The sequence below is a fragment of the Loxodonta africana genome, chromosome 3 (assembly GCF_030014295.1).
Source record: "Loxodonta africana isolate mLoxAfr1 chromosome 3, mLoxAfr1.hap2, whole genome shotgun sequence".
NCBI lineage: Eukaryota > Metazoa > Chordata > Mammalia > Proboscidea > Elephantidae > Loxodonta > Loxodonta africana.
The window spans coordinates 12999742-13012999 of record NC_087344.1 but is presented as its reverse complement, the minus strand read 5'-3'; positions in this window follow the sequence as shown (position 1 = coordinate 13012999).

Sequence of the window (13258 nt, the reverse complement as noted above, 5' to 3'; positions counted from 1 at the left end):
CACCTGAATCTGGAGATCTTCTCAAGAATAGATTTAATGCACTGAACACTAATGACCAAAAACCTGTCAAGTTGTGGGATAACATCAAGGACATCATGCATGAAAAAAGCAAAAGGCCATTACAAAGATAAGAAAGAAAAGGCCAAAATGAATATCAGAGGAGACTCTGAAACTTGCTCTTGAACGTAGAGTACCTAAAGCCAATAAAGAAATGATGAAGTAAAAGAGCTGAACAGAAGATTTCAAAGGGTGGCTTGAGAAGAGAAAGTAAAACATTATAGTGAAATGTGCAAAGATCTGGCATTGAAAAACCAAAAGGGAAGAACATGCTTAGCATTTCTCAAGCAGAGAAAACTGAAAGAAAAAAAAAATTCAAGCCTCCAGTTGCAATAATGAAGGTTTCTATGGACAAAATATTGACCAATACAGGAAGCATCAAAGGAAGACAGAAGAAATACAGAGTCACTGCACCAAAAAGAATTAATGAACATTCAACTATTTCAGGAGGTAGCATGTGATCAAAAACCAATAGCACTGAAGGAAAAAAATCCAAGCTGTACTGAAGGCATTGGTGAAAATCAAGGCTCCAGGAATTGATGGAATACCAATTGAGATGCTTCAACAAAAGGATGCAGGTCTGGAGGTGCTTACTCATGTATGCCAAGAAATTTGGAGGATAGATACACTGGCCAACCAACTGGAAGAGATCCATATTTGTGCCCATTCCAAACAAAGATGATCCGACAGAATACAGAAATTATTGAACAGTATAATTAATATCAAACCCAAGTAAAATTTTGCTGAAGGTCATTCAAAAATGTTTGTAGCAGTATGTCGACAGGGAACTGCCAGAAATTCAAGCCAGGTTCAGAAGAGGACGTAGAATAAGGAATATCATTGCTGACTATGCAGAGGTCTTTGACAGTGTAGCATAGCAAATTATGGATAACAATGCGAAGAGTGGGAAGTCTTGAACACTTAATTGCGCTCATGTGGATCTTGTACATAAACCAAGAGGCAGTCGTTCAAATAGAACAAGGACATACTACATAGTTTAAAATCAGGAAAGGTGTGTGTCAAGGTTGTATCTTTTCACCGTGCTTATTCAATCTGTACGCTGACGAAATAACCCAAGAATCTGGACTATATGAAGAAGAACACAGCATCAGGATTGGAGGAAGACTAATTAACCACCTGTAATATGCAGATGTGAATTTCTGATTATGGTGATGGGAAATTTGGCAATGATCCTGGTGATGTTTGCAAAACGTGAGTAATGTAACTGCTATCACTAAATTGCAAACCTGAAAAATGATGAAATGGCAAATGTTGTTATATATTTTCTTGAAGGATTAAAAAAAAGGGCTCAAGATGGCAGAGTAGTCAGATGCTTCCTGTGGTCCCTCTTACAACAAAGACCCAAGAAAAACAAGTGAATCGATTATATATGAGAAGCTAGGTGCTCTGAACACCAAAGACAGAGTTGAGGAATCGGACTGAGTGGCAGAGGGAGGGAGAAATAGTCCAGATGCAGCGAGGAGTTACCAGACCTGACCCGGTGGGAACCAGCACCCTGCAGGCCGATTCTGCTGCTGCCGGGAGTGCCATGAGGCAAGCAGAGGCGTTCGAGGCACGTTTTCCAAATCAGGGAAGGCCGAACAACAGAGAGTTTGCTCAAACTTCCAGAACAAGTGAGAATCGGCCCACAATTGGCAAACGATAAGTACGTGCATTTAACCTGCTGTGATCCAAAAATACCCCTTCGGGAAAAACTCACCCACTTACCAGCTCACTTCCTGCTCTGCAATTGGTCCCAACCAGCTGCAGCCTGAAGAAGGATACTGCACTCACCCTGAGTCATTCCCCTGGCCTTGCAGAGGGAACAAATTAACGAACAGGGAAAAAAATAATCTGCCAGCTCCCTAACCTGGGAACTCAGAGTAGAAACAGCTCCTTTGCCTAGGCACAGGCAGAAGAGTCCCACGGACTTTGAATGCCTTTCACCCCTGCATAAACCTGTGTGGGCTCATTTCAAGAGCACAGGCCCTCATTAGCACAGTACAACAGGGTATGTACCTGAAGTCTAACTTCATGTGTTTCACCTACATGGTGGAGAGGCAAGTTTGTGCCATTTGACACCACTCTGCCTATTAAGCAGGGGCCTCACCTACCCACATCAGGGGCCTGAGGACTGGTGGCTCCACCCACAACACCTAGCCACCCACAACAGGGGTCCAAGAATAAGTGGTGCCTCACAGTCCTTACAGCTAACAGCATTGGGAGCCCATAGCCTGGATGCAAAACCCACCCACCTACATGTTCTAGGGAACAAGGACATGCTTTCCTCACAGACACTCAGGGGTGGTTGTCAGCCCACTGCCTTGCTCAGAGCATGACCCCCTAGTGCACCCAGATACCTGTGCCTATGCCAATCACCTCTGCTCGTCTAGGACTGTAGGTAAGAGTCTGCACCACATACGTGGTGACTGACTATCTGGACACCTGAGCTGAATCCATACAAGAAAAGTGAATGGAATCCTGGGCTCATACCTAGTAACAGCTCTAACCATCTGGTGACAGGACATTAGAGCTTTAAAGGCACCAATAACCAAACTAGCTCCCTTGAGCAACCTACTTGGGCATATCAAAACAGAACAAAACAAGAAGCCAGGACACAGTAACCAAACATTAAATAAATACAATAAATTATTGATGGCTCGGAGATAACAGTCAATATTAAATCACATAAAGAGACAGGCCACAATAGCTTCAGCAGGTTCCCAAAACAAAGAATCAAGAAATCCTCCAGATGAACAGAACTTTCTGGAATTACCAGAGGTAGAATATGCAATATTAATATATAGAGCTCTTTAAGACATCAGGAAGGAGATCAGACAAAATGCAGAACAAGCCAAGAAACTTACAGACAAAGCATTAGAGGAACTTAAGCAGATTAGACAAGAGCATAATGACAAATTTAATAGGCTGCAAGAATCCATAGAGAGACAGCAAACAGAAAATCAGAAGATTAACAATAACATTTCAGAATTAGACAATTCAACAGAAAATCAAAAGAGCAGAATTGAGGCAATGGAAGTCAGAATTAGTGAGATTGAAGATAAAGCACTTCACACCAACATACTTGAGGAAAAATCAGATAAAAGAATTTAAAAAAATGAAGAAGCCCTAAGAATTACGTAGGACTCTATCAAGGGGAATAAACTACATGTGATTGGAGTACCAGAACAGGGGAGAATAACAGAAAATACAGAGAGAACTGTTGAAGATTTTTCGCAGAAAACTTCCCTAATATCATGAACGATGAGAAAATATCTATCCAAGATGCTCACCGAACCCCACACAAGGTAGATACCAAAAGAAAGTCACCCAGACATATTATAATCAAACTTGCCAAAACCAGAGATAGGGAATTTTAACAGTGGCTAGGGATAAATGAAAAGTCACCTACAAAGGCGAGTCAATAAAACTAAGCTCTGACTACGCAGTAGAATCCGTGCAGGCAAGAAGGCAATGGGATGACATATATAAAGCCTTGAAGGAAAAAAAATTGCCAGCCAAGAATTATATATCCAGCAAACCAAAAAAAAAAAAAAAAAAACCAAATCCAGTGCCATTGAGTCGATTCCAACTCATAGTGACCCTATAGGACAGGGTAGAACTGCCCCATAGAGTTTCCAAGGAAAGCCTGGCAGATTCAAACTGCAGACCCTTTGGTTAGCAGCCATAGAACTTAACCACTACGCCACCAGGGTTTTCATATCCAGCAAAATTGTCTCTCAAATATTATGGTGAGATTAGGTCATTTCCAGAAGTTTATTGAACTTGCAAAGAACAAACCAAAATTACAAGAAATATTAAAAGGAGTCCTCTGGTTAGAACATCAGTAACATAACAACCCAAAACTAGAACACGAGACAGAGCAACCAGATATCAACCCAGATAAGGAAATCACAAAGATAAATCAAAACTAAAATGCTCAACACAGGGAAACAAAGACATCATTATGTAAAAGATCACAACGTTAAAACAAAAAAGAGGGACTAAAAATGTAGCCATAGATCTTTTATATGGAGAGGAAGTCAGGCAATATAAAGAAATAAAAGATTGGTTTAAACTTAGAAAAAAAGGGATAAATATTAAGCTAACCACAAAGGAAACTAACAATCTTACACATCAAAATAAAAGACAAGAAAAACATAAAGACTCAGCAAACACAAAATCAATTGATATGAAAAAGAGGAAAAGAAAATATATACAGAAAAACAACTCAACATAGAAAATTAAATGGAACAAAGAAACTGTCAACAACACACACACACACACAAGACATCAAAATGACAACACTAAACTCATAACTATCAATAATTACACTGAATGCAAATGGACTAAATGCACCAATAAAAGGACAGAGAGTGGGAGAATGGATAAAAAAGCATAATCTGTCTATTTGTTGTCTACAAGAGACACACCTTAGACTTAAATACACAAACAAACAAATACTCAAAGGATGGAAAAAATATATCAAACAACAATCAAAAAGAGCAGGAGTGGCAATATTAATTTCTGACAAAATACACTTTAAAGTAAGATCCACCACAAAGTATAAGGAAGGGCACTATATAATGATTAAAGGTTCAACACACCAGGAGGACATAATCATAATAAATATTTATGCACTCAATGACATGGCTCCAAAATACATAAAACAAACTAACAGCATTGAAAACAGAGATAGACAGCTCCACAATAATAGTAGGAGACTTCAACATACCACTTTCAGTGAAGTGCAGGACATCCAGAAAGAAGCTCAATAAAGACAGGGAAGATCTAAATGCCACGATCAACCAACTTGACCTCATAGACATATACAGAACACTCCACCCAACAGCAGCCAAGTATACTTTCTTTTCCAACACAAATGGAACATTCTCCACGACAGACCACATATTAGTCCATAAAGCAAGCCTGAACAGAATACAAAACATTGAAATACTACAAAGCATCTTTTTTTACCATAAGGCCATAAAAGTAGAAATCAATAACAGAAAAAGCAAGGATAAAAAATCAAACACATGGAAACAGAACAACACCTTGCTCAAAAACTACTGGGTTATAGAAGAAATTAAGGACGGATTAAAGAAATTCATAGAATCAAATGAAAATGAAAACACATCCTACCAGATCTCAGTGCTCAGAGGTCAATTTATGCATATATCCAAAAAGAAGAAAGGGCCAAAATCAAAGAATTAACCCAAGAACTTGAACAAATAGGAAAAGAACAGCAAAAGAAACCCTTGGGCACCAGAAGAAAACAATTAATAAAAAATTGGAGTAGAATTAAATGAACTAGAGAATAGAAAACAATTTGAAAGAATTAAAAAGACCAAAAGCTGGTTCTTCAAAAAGATCAACAAAATCCATAAACCACTGGCCAAACTGACAAAAGAAAAAGATGAGAGGAAACAAATAACCTGAATAAGAAATGAGATGGGTGATATCACAACAAATCCAACTGAAAGGAAAAGAATCAGAACAGAATACTATGAAAAATTGTACTCTAACAAGTTTGAAAACCTAGAGGAAATGGACAGGTTACTAGAAAACACACTACCTACCTCAAATAACAAACAGAGGTAGAACTAAATAAACCTAAAAGAAAAGAAGAGAATGAAAAGGTAATTTAAAACTCCCAACAACAACAAAAAAAAGCCCTGGCCCTGACGGCTTCATGGGAGAATTCTACCAACATTCAGAGAAAAGGTATTTCAGAGCATAGAAAAGGATGGAATACTTCCAAACTCATTCTATAAAGCCAGCATAACCCTGATACCACAACCAGGTAAAAAAAAAAAAGGCACCACAAAAAAAGAAAATCACAGATCAATGTTCCTCATGAACTTAGTGCAAAAATCCTCAACAAAATTCTAGCAAAGAGAATCCAACAACATACCAAAAAAAAATTTACCATGACCAAGTGGGATTCATACCAGCTATGAAGGGATGGTTCAACATTAGAAAAACAACCAATATAATCCATCTCATAAATAAAACAAAAAACAATAACCACATGATATTCTCAGCTGATGAAGAAAAGACATTTGACAAAGTCCAACACCCATTCATGATAAAAGCTCTCAGCAAAATAGGAATAGAAGGAAAATTCCTCAACATAATAAAGGGCATTTATACAAAGCCAACAGTCAACATCATCCTAAATGGAGAGAGTCTGAAAGCATTCCCCTTGAGAACGGGAACCAGACAAGGATCCCCTTTACACCATTCAACATTGTGTTGGAGGTCCTAGGCATAGCAATTAGGCTAGAAAAAGAAATAAAGTGCATCCAAATTGGTGAAGAAGAAGTAAAAGTATCTCTATCTGCAGATGACATGATCTTATACAAAGGAAACTCTAAACAATACACAAGAAAACTACTGGAACTAATACAGGATTTCAGCAAAGTATCAGGATACAAATAAACATACAAAAGTCAGGTGGATTCCTCTCTAACAACAAAGAGAATGTCGAAGAAGAAATCACGAAATCAATACCACTTACAAGAGCCCCCAAGAAGATAAAAAAAAATTTTTTTTTTTTTTTTTTTTAGGAATAAATCTAACCAGCAAAGTAAAAGACCTATACAAAGAAAACTACAAGACATTATGGCAAGAAACTGAAAGAGACCTACATGAGTGGAAAAACATACTTTGCTCACGGATAGGAAAACTCAACATTGTGAAAATGTCTATTCTATCCAAAGCGATCTACAGATACATGCAATCCCGATCCAAATTCCAATGACATATTTTAATGAGATGGAGAAACAAATCACCAATTTCATATGGAAAGGGAGAAGGACCTGGAAAGTAAAACATTACTGAAAAAGAAAAACAAAGCGGGAGGTCTCCCACTACCTGATTTTGGAACATATTATATTGCCACAGGAGTCAAAACAGCCTGGTAATGGTACAGTAGATACAGAGACCCATGGGACAGAACGGAGTATCCAGACATAAACTCAGCCCCTATGAGCAGTTGATTTTGACAAAGGCCCCCAGTCTGTTAAATGGGGAAAAGACAGTTTATGAAACAAATGGTGCTGGCATAATTGGATATTCATCTGCAAAAAAATGAAATAAGACCCATACCTCACACCATGCACAAAAACTAACTCAAAATGGATCAAAGGCCTAAATATAAAATCTAACATGATAAAGATCATGGGAGAAAAAATGGGGACAACACTAGGAGCTCTGCAACATGGCATAAACAGTATACAAAACATTAGTAACAATCCAGAAACACCAGAAGAGAAACTAGATAACTGGGAGCTCCTAAAAATCAAACACTTATGCTCATCCAAAGACTTCACCAAAAAAGTAAAAAGACAACCTACAGACTGGGAAAAAAAATTTTGGCTATGACAAATCCAATCAGTGTCTAAACTCTAAAATCTATAAGATACTGTAAAACCTCAACAACAAAAAGGAAAATAACCCAATTAAAAAATGGGCAAAGGACATGAATAAGCACTTCACCAAAGCAGACATCCAGGCTGCTAACAGATGCATGAGGGAATATTCACAATCATTAGCCATTAGAGAAATGCAAATCAAAACCACAATCAGATACCATCTCACCCCAACAAGGCTTGCATTGATCCAAAAAAAGACAAAATAAAAAATGTTGGAGAGGTTGTAGAGAGACTTAATACACTGCTTATGGGAACGTAAAATATTCCAACCACTTTGGAAATCAATTTGGCGCTTCCTTAGAAAGCTAGAAATAGAAGTACCATATGATCCAGCAGTCCCACTCCTTGGAATACATCCTAGAGAAATAAGAGCTTTCAGACAAACCCATGTTCATTGCAGCACTGTTTACAATAGCAAAAAATGGAAACTCAGGTGCCCATAAACAAATTATGGTATATTCACACAATGGAATGCTATGCAACAATAAAGAACAACGATGAATCTGTGAAACATAACATGGATGAATCTGGAAGGCATTATGCTGAGTTAGTCAGTAGCAGAAGGACAAATATTATATGAGACCACTATTATAAGAACTCAAGAAAATGTTTAAACACAGAAGAAAATATTCTTTGATGGTTATGAGGGTGTGAAGGGAGGGAGGGGGTATTCACTAATTAGACAGTAGACAAGAATTACCTTAGGTGAAAGGAAGAGAGCCCTGGTGAGGTGCTAAGGTTAAGTGTGCCCGGCTGTTAACCAAAAGGTCAGTTCTATGAACCTACCAGTAGCTCCTCGGGAGAAAAGACCTGGTTATCTACTCCTGCAGAAATTACAGCCTAGGAGCCCAATGGGGCAGTTCTCCTCTGCCTTATAGAGTTGCTATAGGGTCCCTATGAGTCGGAATTGACTCAAGGCACATAACAACAGTGGTATTATTGTGGTTTGAATTTGCATTTCCTTAATGACTTATAATGTTGAGATTATTTATGTAAGCTCATTCGCCATCTGTCTTTTACAACAGAAATACCACAACTGGATGGCTTTAACAAACAGGAATTTATTCTCTCACAGCCTAGGATGCTAGAAGTCCCAATATGAGGAAGGCTTTCTCTGTCAGATCTGAGGGAAAGTGCTTATCATCAATCTTCCCCCAGTCTAGGAGCTCCTCAGTGCAGGGACCCCAGGTCCAAAGGACATGCTCCATTCCTGGCACTTCTTTCTTAATGGTATGAGGTTCCTCTCCTTTTGCTCACTTCTCTCTTTTATATCTCGAAAGAGATTGACTCAAAATAAACCCTAACCCTGTAGATTGAGTCCTGCCTCATTAACATAACGGCCTCTCATGCTGCCTCATTAACATCATAGGGGTTGTGATTTACAACATATAGAACAATCACATCAGATCACAAAATGGTGGACAACCACACAATACTGGGAATCATGGCCTAACCAAGTTGATTTGCATTTGGGGGAGACACATTTCAATTCATAACACCATCCATATTTATTCTTTCATGAAGTGTATATCTCTGAAATACAACTGCTCTCATGACATTTTCTTCTTTTTAATTCCTCAAAAATGGCAATTATTTTCCTTCCCTGTGGTCTTTGGCACAAAAGATTTGTACTCGCCTGGTACAGTACACTGTACTGTAGAAGATAATGCCTGGTGATCTGCTTCAATTAAGATTACGGCCAGGAAAACCCTATAGGGCACTTCTACTCTGTAACACATGAGGCCACCATAAGTGAGAATTGACTCAATGGCAGCTGATAACAACCACACAACATGGTCTTTGCACTACATAGTTCATCTAACTGGATTTTCTTTCCCTAGGAATTCCCGTGGTTGCCTTCTCATAATTTGGGTCTTATCTCAAAGAGCCACGTCCTCAGTGAGTGACCCTTCACTCATCTCAGTTACTATCTCACTTCCCTGTTTAAATTTTTTCACTGAAATTTTAGAATCAGTGAAATCCACTTAAAGGTAACAGGATTTATTCCTCTTCTGATCAACCTATTAAAAACTAAATCATATAAATGCAGCCAGAAAGAGCCCTGGTGGCACAGTGGTTAAGCACTCAGCTGCTAACCAAATGGTCTCAGTTAGAACCCACCAGCCACTCTATGGGAGAAAGATGTGGCAATCTGCTTTCATAAAGATTACAGCCTTGGAAACCCTATGGGGCAGTTCTACCCTGTCATATGCATCATTATGAGTTGAGATTGACATGGCAATGGATTTTTTTCAATGCAACCAAATTAAACAGTGTTACGTTTACTTCTATCCATGGTATTCCCCATATTAAAGGTCTCAAAAAAGCAAAAGCCTATGAATCTCTGGTTTGTGGTGACAGGAGCTTTAATGATCTTTCATATGTGTTTTGCTTAGGGTTCTGCTGAGTACTCTACATCTGTGTTATCCCAAATTGTAGTCTGTACCATATATGGCTATTTAAACTAAAATTATAATTTCAGTTCTTTAATTGCAGTAGACACCTTTCAATGCCCAAATAACTACATGGGGCTAGTGGCTATTGTGTTCACAGTTTAGAAATGCAGTAAAACCTGCGAAAGCTGGAAGCTGTGTAAGGTAGAAACCTGTCAGAGAAGGAAAACGAAAATATTTTCCACTAAATCAAGCGATAGAAAGGTGGTAAGACATCATGCTGCACCCTGTCAAATGTGGAAAACTTGCAACACTCATCAGAATATTCCAATGGCTCAGCTCTCATCTCCCAGGAGTAGGCAAAGGACCAGTTCTGAAGACAGTGTGGGGTATTGGCAACCTGGGCCTGCTGAGCTTGTTCCTGAGCAGCCTTCAAGAGGCAAGCAGCGTGACAGGTCAGAGAGAAGAAATTAAAAAAGTCCATAGTGCTTGCCCATAGGTATTCAGTCTGGAGTGGAAGGGAATTTTAAATAAATTCCTGGACATCTGAGAGCCTGTAATAAAAAGGCTTAATCTGTGGGAGAGGTTAGATGGGTTGGTAGTGAAAGATATTTCAAATGAGGTTTATAGATTTGGTAGAATTTAGCTACAAACATGGTTGGGCCTTGTTGATGGTGGAGGGGAGAATTTGAGAGAGTATTTCAGGTGGGAAAAATGTGTGTAAATCCATGAGTCTGCAGAGAATCCAGTATCATTCAGGACCTGTGAAAGGGGTGACTGAATCAGAGAAAACAAAGGTGAGTGGTGGGTATAAGACTGGAGGGAGTGGTGGGAGTAGGACACTTATTGCTATGTGGATCATTTTGGGCTTTTTCTAAGAATATTGGGAAGCCACTGACATGTTTTCAGCCAGGACAGGAGATTATATTCATGATTGGAAACAGAACACTCCAGTCCCTGTACTGCAAATAGAATTTAGACATGACAACAGCAAATACATGAAGTCAGTAGAGGAGCTTGTCATGAATAAGTTCAGGAAGAGGCCAATGGTGGCCTAGATATGGGTAATGTTTGTGAAACAGGAAGGAGGGGAAATGATGTGAGACAGATGTAGATGACATACAGCAGGTAAGTTGGTAGAATGTTCTTTTAGTTGCCATATCCTTAGAGCAGCGTTTATCAAGATTTAAAGTGCACATGAATGTCCCGGAGAGCATCTTAAAATGCAGATTCTGGATTCAGTATGTTTGGAGTGAGGCTTGAGATCTTGCAATTCTAACAAGACCCCATTTTATAGGGATGTTGATGCTCTGGGGACCAGACTTTTAGTAGAAAATATGTGGAGGAGTAACTGCCACAAGACACCATAAGGTACCCAGCAGAGTGAAAAAATGGACTCAGGCAAATCCCCACAGAACTTATATTTTTGTGAGGAAGAGTGAATATCCAGCTAAACAAGCTGATTAAAAAAAAAAAAAAGATATTGATAAGGGAATGGATGAGAAGTAGAGTGTGCTTTTAGAGAAAAGGAAAGTAAAAATAACCCTGATGGGAGGGATACTCCTAAGAAAAGTCTAAGAATGAAAACAACAGGAGTCAGCCATGTGGGCAAGAGGTGGAAAGTGTTGGGGAAATATCATTAAAAACCAGATCTGCACTCCTGGCCAACAGGGTGCCATAGACAGAAGCACCACACTTTCCCTCCACAGCAAAGGCCCAAAAAACTAAGTAGAACAGAGACACCTTTCAATGCCCAAATAACTACATGGGGCTAGTGGCTATTGTGATCACAATTTAGAAATAAAAAAAAACCTGTGAAAACTGGAACCTGTGCAAGGCAGAAACCTGTCAGACAAGGAAAACTAAAATATTTTCCACTAAACTGGGCGATAGATACGTGGTAAGACATCATCCTGTATTTCACAAAGTTCCCAGCAGGAGACAGAGCACCCGGTAACCACCGATATATGCTTTCCCCCTCCCCTTCAGCCTCCTCTGCTTCCCATCAGCCACAGTTTCTTGGCCAGGAGGCAACTGCTTTGGCCTCAGACCGCTTGGATTAGCCCCACCCACACCAGCCGGCTCCCTGAGTGGGTGTTGGTTTTTTCCATTTCTATTGGTTTCTTCTGTGCCTCCCACCACCTCCCCCTCCTTTCTCAAACATTTGGCTCCATGTGCCATCTTTGCTTCTTCTTGAAAGGCTGTGAAGCCCTGCTCGACTGGCCAACCACTTCCTCAGCCCACAACACCACACTGGTGGGACCCCTGGGGCTTTTTTTTTTTTTTTTTGCTTTGTTCTGTCTTGTTTTCTTTTTCTTTTCATGGCTTGGGAGCCCCTTCTGGCCGGGCTGCACTGCACAGCTTAGGAGCCACTCCCCCAATCTTTATGGCTGCATAGGTGGGGTCCCTGGGAGCATTTTTTTTTCTTCTCTTTTTCCTTTTCTGTCTTTCTTCATTTCTCAGTTCTCATCTCTCTATACTTACCTTCTTCTCCTGTCTCCTGAATACCTGGTGCTGTTTGACATCAATACCCCCTCAAGCCAGGATATACTGTGCAGCCTGGGAGCCATTTCCCCAGTCTTGGCAGCCACACCAGTGGGATCCCTGGGGGCTTTTCTTTTACAAAGTTTTATCTAGTTTTTTTTTTTTTTTTTTTTTTTTGCTTTTCTCCATTTCTTGGTTTCTCATCTCTCCACTGCAACGGCAAGTGCCTTAGCACTCTTTTTTTTCTTTTGTTTGTTTTTGGCCCCTGTTTATCTCTCCTCTTTCCCATACCCATATTAGCTCCACACATCACAATCTCCCCTCTCTCCTGCCTACCTGCACAATGCACTGACCTCACACCCCTGAGCAGCGCAGGCACAGCCTACTAGAACCTGCTCAGCACTGATTCTTGGCCCTCCCTGTCAGCCCTGGCATGTGCCACGAACAACCCACCCCAGCCCCTTCAACTGGATCTGCCCTGCTGCGCCATAGGTGAGTGACTGGCCCTCCCCACTGAACAGAGATGAAAAGCATCATGACTACAGACAAGCAAACAACAAAGAACGCACAGCCTGTCTGCTCAGACATAACCAAATAAAACAAGAAAGCAGGACAAAAAGAACAAAAAACAAATCTACACTCAAGAAATGAAGAAATAACTACTGAATATCCTGAAGACAGCAGGCAATATCAAAACATACAAAAAAAAAAAAAAAAAAAAGGACAGGATGGTTCCAGTAGGCACCCAAAATAAAACACCAGATGACTTTCCAGTAGAAGAAAAGACACTAGAATTATCTGACAAGGAATTCAAATCTCTAATATTCAGAGCTATCCAAGAGTTGAAGCAAAAAGCAGACAAAATGAGGAAAAAATAGCAAATTTATG